We start from the raw sequence: 13892 nt of genomic DNA on the forward strand, positions 1-13892 counted from the left end.
AGTTTGAAAGACGTGACTCCCCAAGAAACATTGAGTGGAATGAAACTTAATGTCAACCATTTGCGCGTTTTTAGAAGTATTGCATATGCTCATGTCTACAACAAGAGAGACCCAAACTTGATGATCGAAGTGTCAAACATGTTTTCATTAGGTTATGATGCAAACTCAAAAGGCTATAAACTGTATAATCTAAGCAATAACAAGGTCGTGGTAAGTAGAGATGTTGAATTTGATGAAACGTGACTTGGAATTAAGAGAAGAAAGAAGAAAATGCTTTTGATTTCTTTTTGTACTTTAAAGAGGAAGACCAAGAGACCATGGTATTTTTACAAGAGGCAACTCCACCTCATTCTCTAACTCATATTGCATCACCCACTTCTCAAAGAAGTTCAAGTGAAGGTCACGAAAGATGAAGAGCATTCAAGATCTCTATTATGATACTAAGGAGATCATTAACTTCGATATAAATGAATTTTTTTATCTTTTTCTTGACAGTAAACTAATGAATTTTGATGAAACCATCAAAGATGCAAGATGGAGACAAGCTATGGAAGAAGAGATCAAATTTATAGAAAATAACAACACATGGGAATTATCCACTCTTCCTAATGGACATAAAGTTATTGGTGTCAAATGTGTCTATAAAGTAAAAAATGATTCTCAAGAAAATGTGAAAATGTACAAGGAAAGACTTGTGGCTAAAAGATACAAGTAAAAGCATGGGGTTGATTGTGATGAGATTTTTGCGTCAGTTGCTCTCATGGAGACTATTTGTTTACTCTTAGCTATTTCAACTCAAATGAAGTGGAAAATTTTCAACTTGATGTGAAATTGACATTTTTCGATGACTATCTTAATGAAGAGGTTTATATAGAACAACCATTAGGTTTTTTGGTTGAAGGGCATGAAGATAAAGTGTTGAAATTGAAAAAAGATTTATATGGACTAAATCAAGCGTTAAGAGCATGGAATAGTCGTATAAACAAATATTTCGAAGATAATGGATTTATTCGTTGCCTTCATAAATATGCTTTTAATGTGAAGTTTTATTCTAATGGTGATATTCTACTTGTGTATCTATATGTGGATGATCTTATCTTCACGAGTAATAATCCAAGTTTGTTTGAAGAATTCAAGATAAACATGTTACTTGAATTTGAAATGATTGATATTGGGCTCATATCTTATTATTTGGGCCTTAAGGTGAAGCAAATGGAAGATAGTATTTTTATTTCTCAAGAAGGCTGTGCAAGAAAAGTCAGAGAAATTTAAAATGCTTAATTGTAATCCTGTGAACACGTTTATAGAATGTGGAGTCAAGTTATCAAAGTTTGATAATTAAGAAAAAGTCAATCTCACTCTCTTTAAAAGTCTTATAAGAAGTTTGATATACTTGACATTTATAAGACCCGATATTATTTTTGCAGTTGGACTAATAAGTCATTTTATGGAAGCTCCTACCACCTCCTACATAAATGTTACTAGAAGGTACTATTGATTTTGGGTGTTTTTATTCATCTTCTGATGATTTTAAACTTGTGGAATTTTGTGATAGTAATTTCACTGGAGATATTGATGATAGAAAAAGTATAATTAGTTTTGTATTCTTTATGGGTGAATGTGTAGTTACATGGAGTACTAAAAAATAAGTCATTGTTACATTATCAACTTGTGAGTCTAAATATGTGGCAGCAACCTTTTGTGCTTGTCATGCCATATGACTTAGAAGATTGTTGAAGGAACTTCATTTGACACAAGACAAAGCAACTGAAACTTTTATTGATAATAAGTCTACGCAAGCATTAGCTAAGAACCCAATACTTCATGAACGAAGCGAACACATAGACACAAGATATCATTTTATTAGAGATTGCATTACTAAAAAGGAAGTGGAGCTCAAGTACGTAAAGACTGAAGATCAAGTGACAGATATTTTAACCAAACCATTCAAGTTTGAAGTCTTTTAAAATCTACGCACTGATCTTGGGTTGAAAAGGGAGAAGGAGATTTCCAAATTAAGGGGGAGTGTTAAGAATTAATTTGCAAATTAAGAATATAATTAATTAGTTTGTTAATAGTTGAACTTCATAAATTAGAGTCTCTATATATCCATTGGTTTGTTAGTAGTTATGAGTCATAAATTAGATTTATTGTGTTTGTTGGTGGTTAAAATTAATTCTATTAGTTATAATAATGCTTATAAATAGTCATATACTTGAATATTTTTTGCAATAACTACAATAGAAAAACTTGAGTCTTTTTATCAGTCTCTTCCTCCTATCTCCAGTAGGGAATTATTGAGATCTTAGAAAATTATGAAACTGGTGTAATGGTTTGTAAGGGGTCTCATGTACCCTCTCATATCTATAAGTATTAGTTGTAAATCAACTAACTTTTATGGAATAAAATCACACTTTAATATTCTCTCTAAATTTTCTCTCTCTTCTGTCTTCTCTTTACTATCTCTTCTCTTTCTATATTTCTCTATTTCTCTCTCTAACACTCTTTACTATCTCTTCTCTTTCTATATTTCTCTATTTCTCTCTCTAACAACCTCTCTCTCTTTCTAAAATATATTTTCTCTCTCTCTCTCTCTCTATTTCTTTCTTCCTCTAAAAACGAGTCTCCTTCTCTCTATCTCTTTTCTTTTCTCTCCCAGACTTCCTTTCTTCTCTCTTTTTAGAAATCTTATTTTCTTTCTGAAAATTCTAATTCTGTCACGCACTTCCTTAATTTTAAATTCTACTCAATCTTTTAAATTATTTTAATTACCTCAAAATCATTCAAACCTTAATATTTTTCACAAATTATGGGTCCGTTAAATCACATATTAAAATCAAATCTTAACAACTTGATCCTCCTATTTTCTCATCTTTTTAAAGCCAAATAGAAAGTAATAATACATTACTAATATAGTGATTAATAATATAAAAAATAATTATATACATTAATATTCGTGTACTAATAAATCATAGATAATTTAATTGTGGTATCAATTACATGAATGTGATACTAATATCACATTGTATAATTTTCCTTTTTGAAAATCCCATGAGATTGAGACTTTGATCAAGATCCCTTAAATAGTTTAGGATAGACTTGGGATATTGAGATTTTAAAGATCAAGTGCTTTTAAAACAATTTCCTTAAAATTAATTTGAAAATACAAAAAAAAAACTACTACTAATAATAAATGGAATATAAATAGTAAAAAAAAAACAAAAGAGAAGAATATTTTTCTTTCACTGCATTACATTTCCATTATAAATTCAACTTTACATGTAGATTAAAATGTTATATAATTTCGGGTTTAGCATCAGTCCAATTCCCCATTAGTTCTACTAAAAATTGGGAAAAATATAGATTTAACAAACACCAACTTTAGCAGAAGGAATATGAGATGATATTATGAAATCTTTAGCAGTAACCTTCTTAGTCTCAGGCATACACTTGACATGCACTATAAGACCTAATTGATGTTGGGTTTTTTCAATAAATGAGCTTAATCCTTTACAGTGTGTAACAGACTATCGATTTATGAACCCATTTAAAAGTGATCAACTACGGTTAAACGAAATTGAGTCTTAATGCATCGGGCTTAGGTATGGACTTAATATGTGCGGATACCATTTTTATAATTTCTCATTTTATGATAAACGAAATAGGAATTACAAAAGTTTACTGCTATAATAGGCGGTTATGGTCCCCAAATCACAAGTTTGCCATTTTATTTTTCTAAAATTCTGTCACTAGAAAAAATTAGCTTTTGAGACATCGTGTTGATTCGAAAGTACCTATCGCAAAACACAACCGAATCTTTTGTGATAGATCCAGGTATGCTTCAATTTATATTTTTTATTGATTCAGTACGATATTACGTATTTATATTTATAGATCTATTGATTTGAAAAATATTTTTATTCTAATAACTAATACTTACCCATGGAAGCTCTTGCTTTTTAGTTGGCCACATTCATACAAACAGCTCCTTTATACATTCAATCATCAGCCTCATCACCGAAGAAATCCTCAAATGCCTCGTGACACAATGCATGTTCTTATCCTCATCTGTATGAACTACAAACTCATTATCACCATCCTTTTTTTCCATGACATTTCTACCATTCAACAACTCAATCATTGTTTTAGTGTCTATTTCCTCTCCAGATGCATTGCTCAGCTACAAACCTTCGCTTGCAACCAATTAACCAAAGGCTTTGTCTTTGAAGCTTCTTTCTACCTCAAATTCAAATTGTTTTTCGTTCAATTCTTCCTAACATGCCAATCCATATGATTCCTATGTTCTTTTTGGCTCTTGAATTGCAGGCTAAACATTGTCTTGGGAGATCAGTACAGAAAGCACAGATTACAAATTCGTGTTTTGTTTTAAGAAACTCTATATTAAAATCAGGTACCCCTTCATATTTTTCTTCCTACTTGTTTAATTTAGGGGTTTGCTTTGTTTGTTCTTGTGGCATTTTGACCAATCCTTTAGCCACCAAAGAACTAACTAAATTAAAAAACTAATTGCTTGAGAGATATTGGCCAACTGTAGGCACTATTTATGGTGTAACAAATCCTACTAGACCTTCCAAAATATATTCTGCTGAATTTAGAAACTGGATTTGTTTCAAAGAGTTAGTCAAATGGGAGAATCCACCATTAAATACATACTGATTAGTTGATGAAACATGGGTAATTGGTATCCGATTTTGTAAAACCTGGGCCCAAAAATTTGGCTCGGGATAATTGAATATATATGGAATAATAAATTAAAATATTTTTATTTTTATTTTTTAAGAAAATTAGATTTTGGAATGCATTTGAAAATATTTTCGAAAATCAGGGCCAAAGTAAAAATAAGGAAGGAGCTATTTAAAAAAAATCTGAAAAATTGGGGTGAAAATAAAAATAATAAAATTTTGGCCACATGAACTGCCACGTCAGCAATGTGGCTAATCTCTGTATGTCGCGTGACGGACATGTGGACACGTGTCCATGTAGGAGGCCAAGCGGGAGATCCATGTGCCAGTATATCTAACAGCCCAGATCATATTCCGCGCGCACGGACGACCCAGATCTATTTCATTTTCAGGCACGATCGAACAACTGGATTTGATCAGATCATGCGACCTAAATTAATTTCTCAAATAAGAGCAATCCAATGGCTGAGGATGGACCACGTCTCTTCGAATGGATGACTCAGATTTAATGAAGATGAGTATTTAAACTCATTTTCACATGAAATTCTAACACTAGCCGCTAGAGAGAAGATTAGAGAAGGAGAAGAGGAGTGGCCAAAAATCGAATAAGTCGTCGGAGAAGAAGACCGGCCGTCGTCACCCCTACAGTGGAGCCACTTTCGACGTTGAAAAGGTAAAATTTTTTCTCCTTCCATTTGAAATTGAATTTCAAACCTCCCCACACCCATATTAGAGCCAAAAGGCCAAAGGGTGACCCGAAAAATATGAGCAGAGCTCGATCGAGCTACCATAACTGTGACTCAAAAAACCCTATGATTAGCCCTTTCCCGTTTCCTGTTTCCCTCATTTTTTTTCCATTCATGTTCCTCATCTCATTCTGTTGCAAGTTAGCCGAAGGGAAGCCCCGATCGCAAGAAAGAAATGGTGGAGTCACCGCATCAAAAAACCCATCCCCTGGTAGGGTCTCGATTATTTCCTTTTCCAGCTGACAAAGACTCCCTAACCCTATTTTTTGCATGTTTCTATGTAAAACCAAGCAAAATTGGCCAAAAACAGCCAGACCGAGAGGAGGCACCACCGTGGGCGGCAGAGTTCGGTGGCGGCGCCGTGCTGGAACCCTAAACCAGCCGAAAAAATTAAAAAAATGCTCATTTTGGCCTTTTTTGGGTATTTTGAAATAAGTAAAGTGTGTCTTTGATTTTTGTAAAAAAAAACTCAGAAAACTCGAGGACTGCTAGGAGGCGCAGTGAAAAAGACGGTGTTTTGAACACCAATCTGGGGTAAGAATCTCTTCCTCTTTTCTCCCGTTACAATAAATTAAAGTTCAATAATTAATAACGGTGTATTTTGTAAAAATTAAAAATTCTTAAACTAATTACAGGTCACCGGTGGAGCCAGAATCGGTCAGTGTATATTTGCACTAATTATGTTATCTATTTATTCATATACTGCATAAATTTCTATTATTTATTGATTTAAATTACTTTCTGGTTTGACTGATTATTCTCATTTATTAATTGATTCGAAACAAATGTCTTAATCACGTTTTCTTGATTTTCGTATTATCTATTTACATGACTTACTGTTGATGTATAAATATGAAATATTGGTATGTAATAGGTGATGGATTGATGATGTAGATATATGTATGAATGGTTTATTGGGTGCCCTGAGGAAGGGTGTATGGAACCGGTGCATAGGAAAAATCCTACCATGGACATTTCTTTAGTCGAACGGGATTGAGAAGTCCCATACCGGAAGGGGTTGGGATGTATAGTTCATCCTCCTACTGGACGAGATATTGAGGTAGTAGTATGTTTGGCCCCCATTGTCAGATGGGCTACGAGGACGACCGATTAAATGATATATTAAATATTAAATCCACGCATAGGAAGAATCCCTATGAACCTCCGAGGGTATTGTTAAGAGAGTAAAAAGATAAGTTTACTGTTATTGTTCATTTAAATATGTAATAAAGTATTATCCTGGGTATTGTCTTCATAGGTCTATTTTGAAAACTCATAAGGGTAAGTATGGAAATAATAATTTATATGTTAAATGAATTTATTTAAAAAGAGATAATGGCTCCATTAGTTGTTTTACTATTTTTACTAACATTTGATTTTTCGTATCGGTGTTAAGCGTGGTATTCTTACTAGGCTAATATAGTTTATACCCCTTATTTAACTATTTCAGATCAAGAAAATCAAAATGCAGATACTGAAGAGCAAGAAAATTACGAATAAAAGTTGCCTCCCGCATCCCATCAGAGTTGCCTAGCAGATGTTAACTCTATAAGATTTTAGTGTGTTTTATTTTATTTATTTATTTTATTATTAAAACTTTCTTAAATGGACATTTCTGTAATCTTATTGCGCATTCCGATTCATTGTATAATAAATGTAAACCCTAAACTCTTAATTGCTTTCGTAATTACAATATATATTTGTGTCCTTAAGGTTTTGAGCCTTTACAAATTTGATCCAGCTATTTTATTCATATCAGTCTCATAACCTTGAACAACCACAAGCGCAATATTTGATCCCATTACACTTATAGCAGTACCATGGCTTTGATTTTACACCAAGTCCGTTGTATTAGACAGAACCCTATTGTCAATTGCAGAGCTTGCTTTCTTAATTGTCTAGCCACCTATAAGTACAACACCATGAAAAACATTAATTGGCATAGTTCACGCAAAACAGGCGATTTCGATTTAAACTAGTTTTTGAATTATAAGGATAATGTTACAGTACATGCCTAACTTCATCAAAAACCCCATAGCCTTATTGAACCCTAGCATCAATTGCAGAGTTCAGTCAATTGATTGCCAAGCCACCAATAGCGTTGATATGATGGACATTCGAAGAATCGTTTCTTATATCTTTAAACAACATACTAGAAGGTAAGAAAACAAGTACCGAGTTTGACTCAGTCGTCGAACCAATAGATTATGTTACAGCGTCGGTCGAACGTCCCCCATAACATTATGTACAATAGGAGTTATATTTAACAGTTGTGGCATGGATAATAAAGAATTGTTAGGGTTACGATTATACGAAGCAATCTTGCTAGGGTTTGTCAACTTGATCTGAACCCTAGCCCGCTTTTGCAGCGGCATATGGTAAAGTTGGTGAGAGATGTAACAAGTGTATCTATTATCAAAGTTGTTAGAGTTATATATCATGTTTTCATTTCTTCTATTAGGGTTCCGATTTTCTTGAGAGAAAGAAGTGGGGCGAATCCAATCTCGTGAACCTTGTTGACTTGTATACCTATTAGATAATAAATTACCCATTGGTGTAAATCTTGATGAACAGGTTACTAAAATCAACTTCCTAAGATGAATGTTTGAGTTTCTTTAAGCTTTCTTGAAAAAATTAGAAGATTTCATAAAGGATAAGATTTTCTTAATGCTTTGTTTGGATGATGGGTAATTAATGATTATGGCATGGTTTTGTCTTGTTTGGATCAACTTCCAAACATATGGTATGGTTATTGGATGGTATTTCATGGTAATTTCAATCATCATTTTGGCAGATTATGCAAACCACTGAATCAGTAGTTTTTTATGGTAACATATTTTTTTTCCATTTATACCCTCACCGTGTTTTATTAATTCCAGTTATACACTTACTAAAACCCCAATTTTGTTTTTTTTGTTTTTTTTTTCATCTCTTTCAAAGCCGAACTGCTTCTTCTTCACTACAGCTTTTATCTTTTGCTTCATCTGCTTTTGCTTCTTCTTCGCCGCAGTTATACCCTTATTTTATTAACATACTTTTTTTTTATTGTTGCTTTCTATTGGTGGTTTGCTTGAATTGAAAGGGAGATGGATACTCGTAACAATTAAATAACAACATTTAAATCAATATTTTTCTGTGCAACCTGCCACGTCTTGCTCCCACTGGTTACTGTTTCAAGCTGGTATAATCTTAAATCTCCGTTTAAAACCAAAATCTGCTCAATGAACTTTCATTTACAGCCAGAAAAAAGCTATATTGAAACATATATATGTATATATATATATATGTATATTGAGGGCCTTAATAAGCATAAGGTTGTTTCTAGTGAAGTAATTTCATTAAATAATTTTTTATTTTTAATAAATATATTTTTATATATTTAATCAATATAATCTGTCAATAGAATTATATTTTTTTGTTATTTAATTATATGTGTGTATCCATATAATTAAATAAACAAAAATAAAAGAAAGAAAAGAGAAATAAAGAATGAAAAAAATTGTAATTTTAAAGTAATTTTTTATATTCACTATCAAAAAATTAAATTTTTATTCAAAATAACAAATTTCTTTTTTATTATTTTAAAAAAATATTCATTAAAAATTACAATTTAAATAATTTTATAAGTTAAATAACTAAATTATAAGTTAAATAAATTTTTTTTTCTTCTTTTTTATTTAATATTACATACAAAAGGCATGAATAAATTGGTAATTTAACTGAATATACAACAATACAATCGTATTAATTCAAATAAAAACAACTGTCATTATCACATAATAATACACAATCTTTCAAAATATTGTATGACTTTATCACTACCATACTATGCTATTATCATACAATACTATACATTAATGAATAACCATAAAATTCATCCAAACAAAGCATAAGAGTTTCGAGAAGTTTGGTGAATAAACAGAGAAGAAAAAGGAAAAAGACAATGATTATTGAGAGCAATTGAGTTACAGAGATGAGAGAAATATGAATGCTTTATTTGGATGATAAGTAATTAATGTACGGTATGGTAAAGTCATAGTTTTGTCTTATTTGGATCCACTTCTAAATAAATAGTATTGTTATTGGGTGGTATTTTATGGTAATTTTAATTCTCATTTTGGTAGATTTTGCAAACCATCGAATCAATGGTTTTTTATGGTAACATATTTTTCTTTTATTTATACCCTCACAATATTTTATTAATTCTAGTTACACCCTTAATAAAACCTAAATTTCATTTTTCTTCACCTATCCTTCAAAGCCAAACTACTTTTTCATTGCAGCTTCCATCTTCTGCTTCATCTACTTCTACTTTTTCTGCTTCCATCTTTTGTAAAGGCCCGAAAATAGTTAGATAAATAATATTAAAATTTATTAGTTCTGGAGAAGCAGTTTAGGATTTAGGGTTATATTCCTTACACAATTTAATTGAAATGCCCAATAAGGCTACATGAATGCCCATTAAGAAAATTAAAAGACAGAAAAGTGTAATTCAGAAAATCATTATAATCAATCTTTACTGTGCAACTGGGGAAACATGAGGCAACCTTTTTGCTAATTTTTTTGCTGTTTAGAATATGAATCTTTATCGTCCTGATTTGAAATTGTTAATAATAAATAGATGAGCTACACTAACTCAATAAGAATATCAATATTTTACTACCAATATAGCTCATTTTTAAATAAACTTGTTTCGCTGAAAACGTTACTTTCTTAACTTACCGGTAGGTTCCTAAATGTTATTTATGAATATAAGAATCAGAATAGTAATCCACATTGTGCATTCTAAAAGACCAACAGTAATTAACCTTTATTGTTTTCACTTACCTACCGTTGCTCTTGAGGGTCTATAGGAGTCTCCACTACACGTGGACTGAACATTTATTCTAATAATCAATCGACCATCCCCATACCCTATCTGATAATAGGTGCCAAACATACAACCGCCTCAATACCCTGTCTAGTATAAACATAATCAAAACAATTTTCAACCCCTTCCGGTATGAGACTTCTCAAACCCGTTCGACTGAAGGTAACGTTCGCGATATGTATAAACCGATCGGTTATTTGCTCCATTGGCCACCTGTAATAGGGAAAAAAGATGATGGATTCTTACTCCGGATCGATACCGGAACACTACCTTTTCTATTATGCTTCCCGGCAGTTTATAATTTTTGGATTTCTTGAATTTTTCTATTAAAACCGAAACATACGTCAAATATTATGAGAATACACAAAAAAGGCAAAAAAGGGTCAAAATTCTAGTGGGGGTCGGTTTAAGGTTTCGACATAGGAGCGCCGTCGTGCTCTGCTGCTGGTTTCGCCTTCCACGGTGGCTCTTCCCCTCGGTCATGCCAATTTTGGTCGGTTCTGGGTGAAAATCTGCACAATTCGAAGTTAGGTGGTTTCTGTTGGTGGAAAAAAGAAGAAAATTGAAACTTACCAGCGGTTCTGGTTTTTCAGTGCGACAACTTTGCTGCTTCTTTCTCGCTATCGCGACCTTCCTTCAATTGCCCTGCACTGAAAACATGTTATATAGCCTAGGGTCAAAAACTGGAAAGAAACGGGAAAAGGATTTGGGTTCACCGGAGGGGTTTACTAGTTTCGGGTATGGCGACTCAGCCGAGCTCCGCCTTCCGTTTATGGCTTCCCCTCGAATTTTCTGACGTTAATAAGGGTTTTGGGTAGTTTAGAATGGAAAAAACGGAACGAATGGTAGAAAATTTCACTTACTGGCACCGATTTAGGTCTCCGGTGCGGTGGCGACAGTGGCCAGTTTCTCTTCTAACCGCCCTTCTTCTTCTTCTCTAGGGAACTGGTTGCAGCTAGGGTTAGGGTTTTAGTGGAAGAAGAGTCTAAATACTCATTTCCTCTCAATCTAGGTCGTTCGTTTGGGTCTGTGTAGGCTGATCTCCACTGTTAGATCTCGCCTATTCGGGAAGCAAATTAGGACCGTCCAATTGAAGGCACGTGGGCCGTTCAATCACTCTTGACGAGAAAATAGATATGGGTCGTTTGTGCGCGGGGGAATGAATTCGTGCTGTTGGATTGATTGGCACATGGATTGCCCACGTGACCTCCCGTGCGGAACGCGTACTAGGGTGTCTGCCATGCACCGCACGACGACTGGCTGTGCTGCTGATGTGGCTATCCTAGGTGGCTACTTTTTTCATCTTTGCACTTTGATCCCAGTTTTTAAATTTTCATTTCAAATGGTTCATTCCTTATTTCTAATTTGACCATTCATTTTAAAATTATTTTCAAATATATTCAAAATGTATATTTTTTAAAAAATTTAAAAAAAATTAAAAACAAAAATTTTAAAATTATTATTAAAATAAATTTTGTTATCTCAAGCCTAAATTTCGGGTTCGGAGTGTTACATCTTCTGTATTTTTTTTCTTTTTCACCGCAGTTATACCCTTATTATTTTTTTTTTATTATTGCTTTATGTTGGTGGTTTGCTTGAATTGAAAGGGATATGGATACCCGACAACATTTAAATCAACATTTTTTTGTGTGCAACCTAGCGCGTCTTTTTTAAGTTGGCATAATCTTAAATCTCTATTTAAAACCACAGTCTCCTCAAACTAACATTTCATTTCCAGCTAGAAAAAACTATACTGAAGCATATATATATATATATATATATATATTGATGGTCTTAATAAGCATTGCTGCATAAGGTTATTTCTCATGAAGTAATTTCATTAAATAATTTTTTATTTTTAATAAATATATTTTTATATATTTAATCAATATAATCTATAAATAGAATTATATATTTTTTGTTATTTAATTACATATGTATATGTAATGTATATATGTGTATATATATAATTAAATAAAGAAAAATAAAAGAAAAAAATTATTTTTAAAGTAATTTTTTATGTTAGCTTTAAAATTTAAATTAAATTTTTATTCATTATAGTAAATTTTTGTTTTTACTATCTTAAAAAAAATTCATTAAAAATTATGATTTAAATAATTTTATAAGTTAAATAACTTAATTATAAGTTAAATGAATCTTTTCTGTTTTTTTTTCATTTAATATTACATCCAATAAGGTAGGGTATGAACAAATTAGTAATTTGACTGAATATATAATTATACAATCATATCAATTCAAACAAAAACAGTTGTCATTATCATATATTAATACACAATCTTTTCAAAAATAGTATAATTTTTTCATTATCATATTATGATATTATCATATAATACTATACATTAATAAATAACCATAAATTCATCCAAACAAAATATAAGAGTTTCTAGAAGTTTGGTGAATAAATAGAGAAGAAAAAAGAAAAAGGAAAAAGACAGATTATTGAGAGCAATTGAGTTACAGAGATGAGAGAGATATGAATGCTTTGTTTGGATAATGGGTAATATACGGACCGTATGGTAATGTCATGGTTTTATTTTATTTGGATTCACTTTCAAACAGATAATATAGTTATTGGATGGAATTTCATAATAATTTAATTAAATATATAATCATACAATTCTATTAATTCAAACAAAAATAATTGTCATTATCATATATTAATATATAATCTTTTTAAATATGGTATAACTTTTTTATTATTATATTATGATTTTACCATATAATACTATATATTAATAAATAACCATAAAATTTATCCAAACAAAACATAAAATTTTTCTGAAATTTGGTGAATAAATAGAGAAGGAAAAAAAAAAGACGAAGATTGTTTAGAGCAATTAAGTTATAGAGATGAGAGAAATATGAATGCTTTGTTTGGATGATGGATAATATATTTACGGTATGATAATATCGTAGTTTTGTCTTATTTAAATCTACTTACAAACAGATATAGTATGATTATTTGGTGGTATTTTATTGTAATTTTAATTCTAATTGTAATAGATTTTGTAAACTAGTTTTTTATGGTAACATATTTTTCTTTCATTTATACCCTCACCATATTCTATTAATTCCAGTTATAACCTTACTAAAACCCCAATTTCATTTTTCTCCACCTCTCCTTCGAAGTCCAACTGCTGCTTCTTCACCGCAACTTCCATCTTCTGCTTCTTTTTCTTCTTCACCGTAGTTATATCCTTATTTTATTTACATATTTTTTTATTGTTGCTTTCTGTTGGTGGTTTGCTTGAATTGAAAGGGAGATGAATACCCGTAACAATTAAACGACAACGTTTAAATCAACATTTTTCTGTGCAACCCGCCGCGTTTTGCTTCCGCTGGTTACTGATTCAAGCCGACATGATCTTAAATTTCTGTTTAAAACCACAGTCTACTCAAATTGACATTTCATTTACAGCTAGAAAAAGCTATATTAAAATATAAATATATATATATACATATATATATTGAAGGCCTTAATAGGCATTGCCACATAAGGTTGTTTCTTGTGAAGTAATTTCATTAAATAATTTTTTATTTTTAATAAATATA

This window comes from Carica papaya, chromosome 7 (genome assembly GCF_054855325.1).
Source record: "Carica papaya isolate Zhongbai chromosome 7, ASM5485532v1, whole genome shotgun sequence".
NCBI classification, from domain to species: domain Eukaryota; kingdom Viridiplantae; phylum Streptophyta; class Magnoliopsida; order Brassicales; family Caricaceae; genus Carica; species Carica papaya.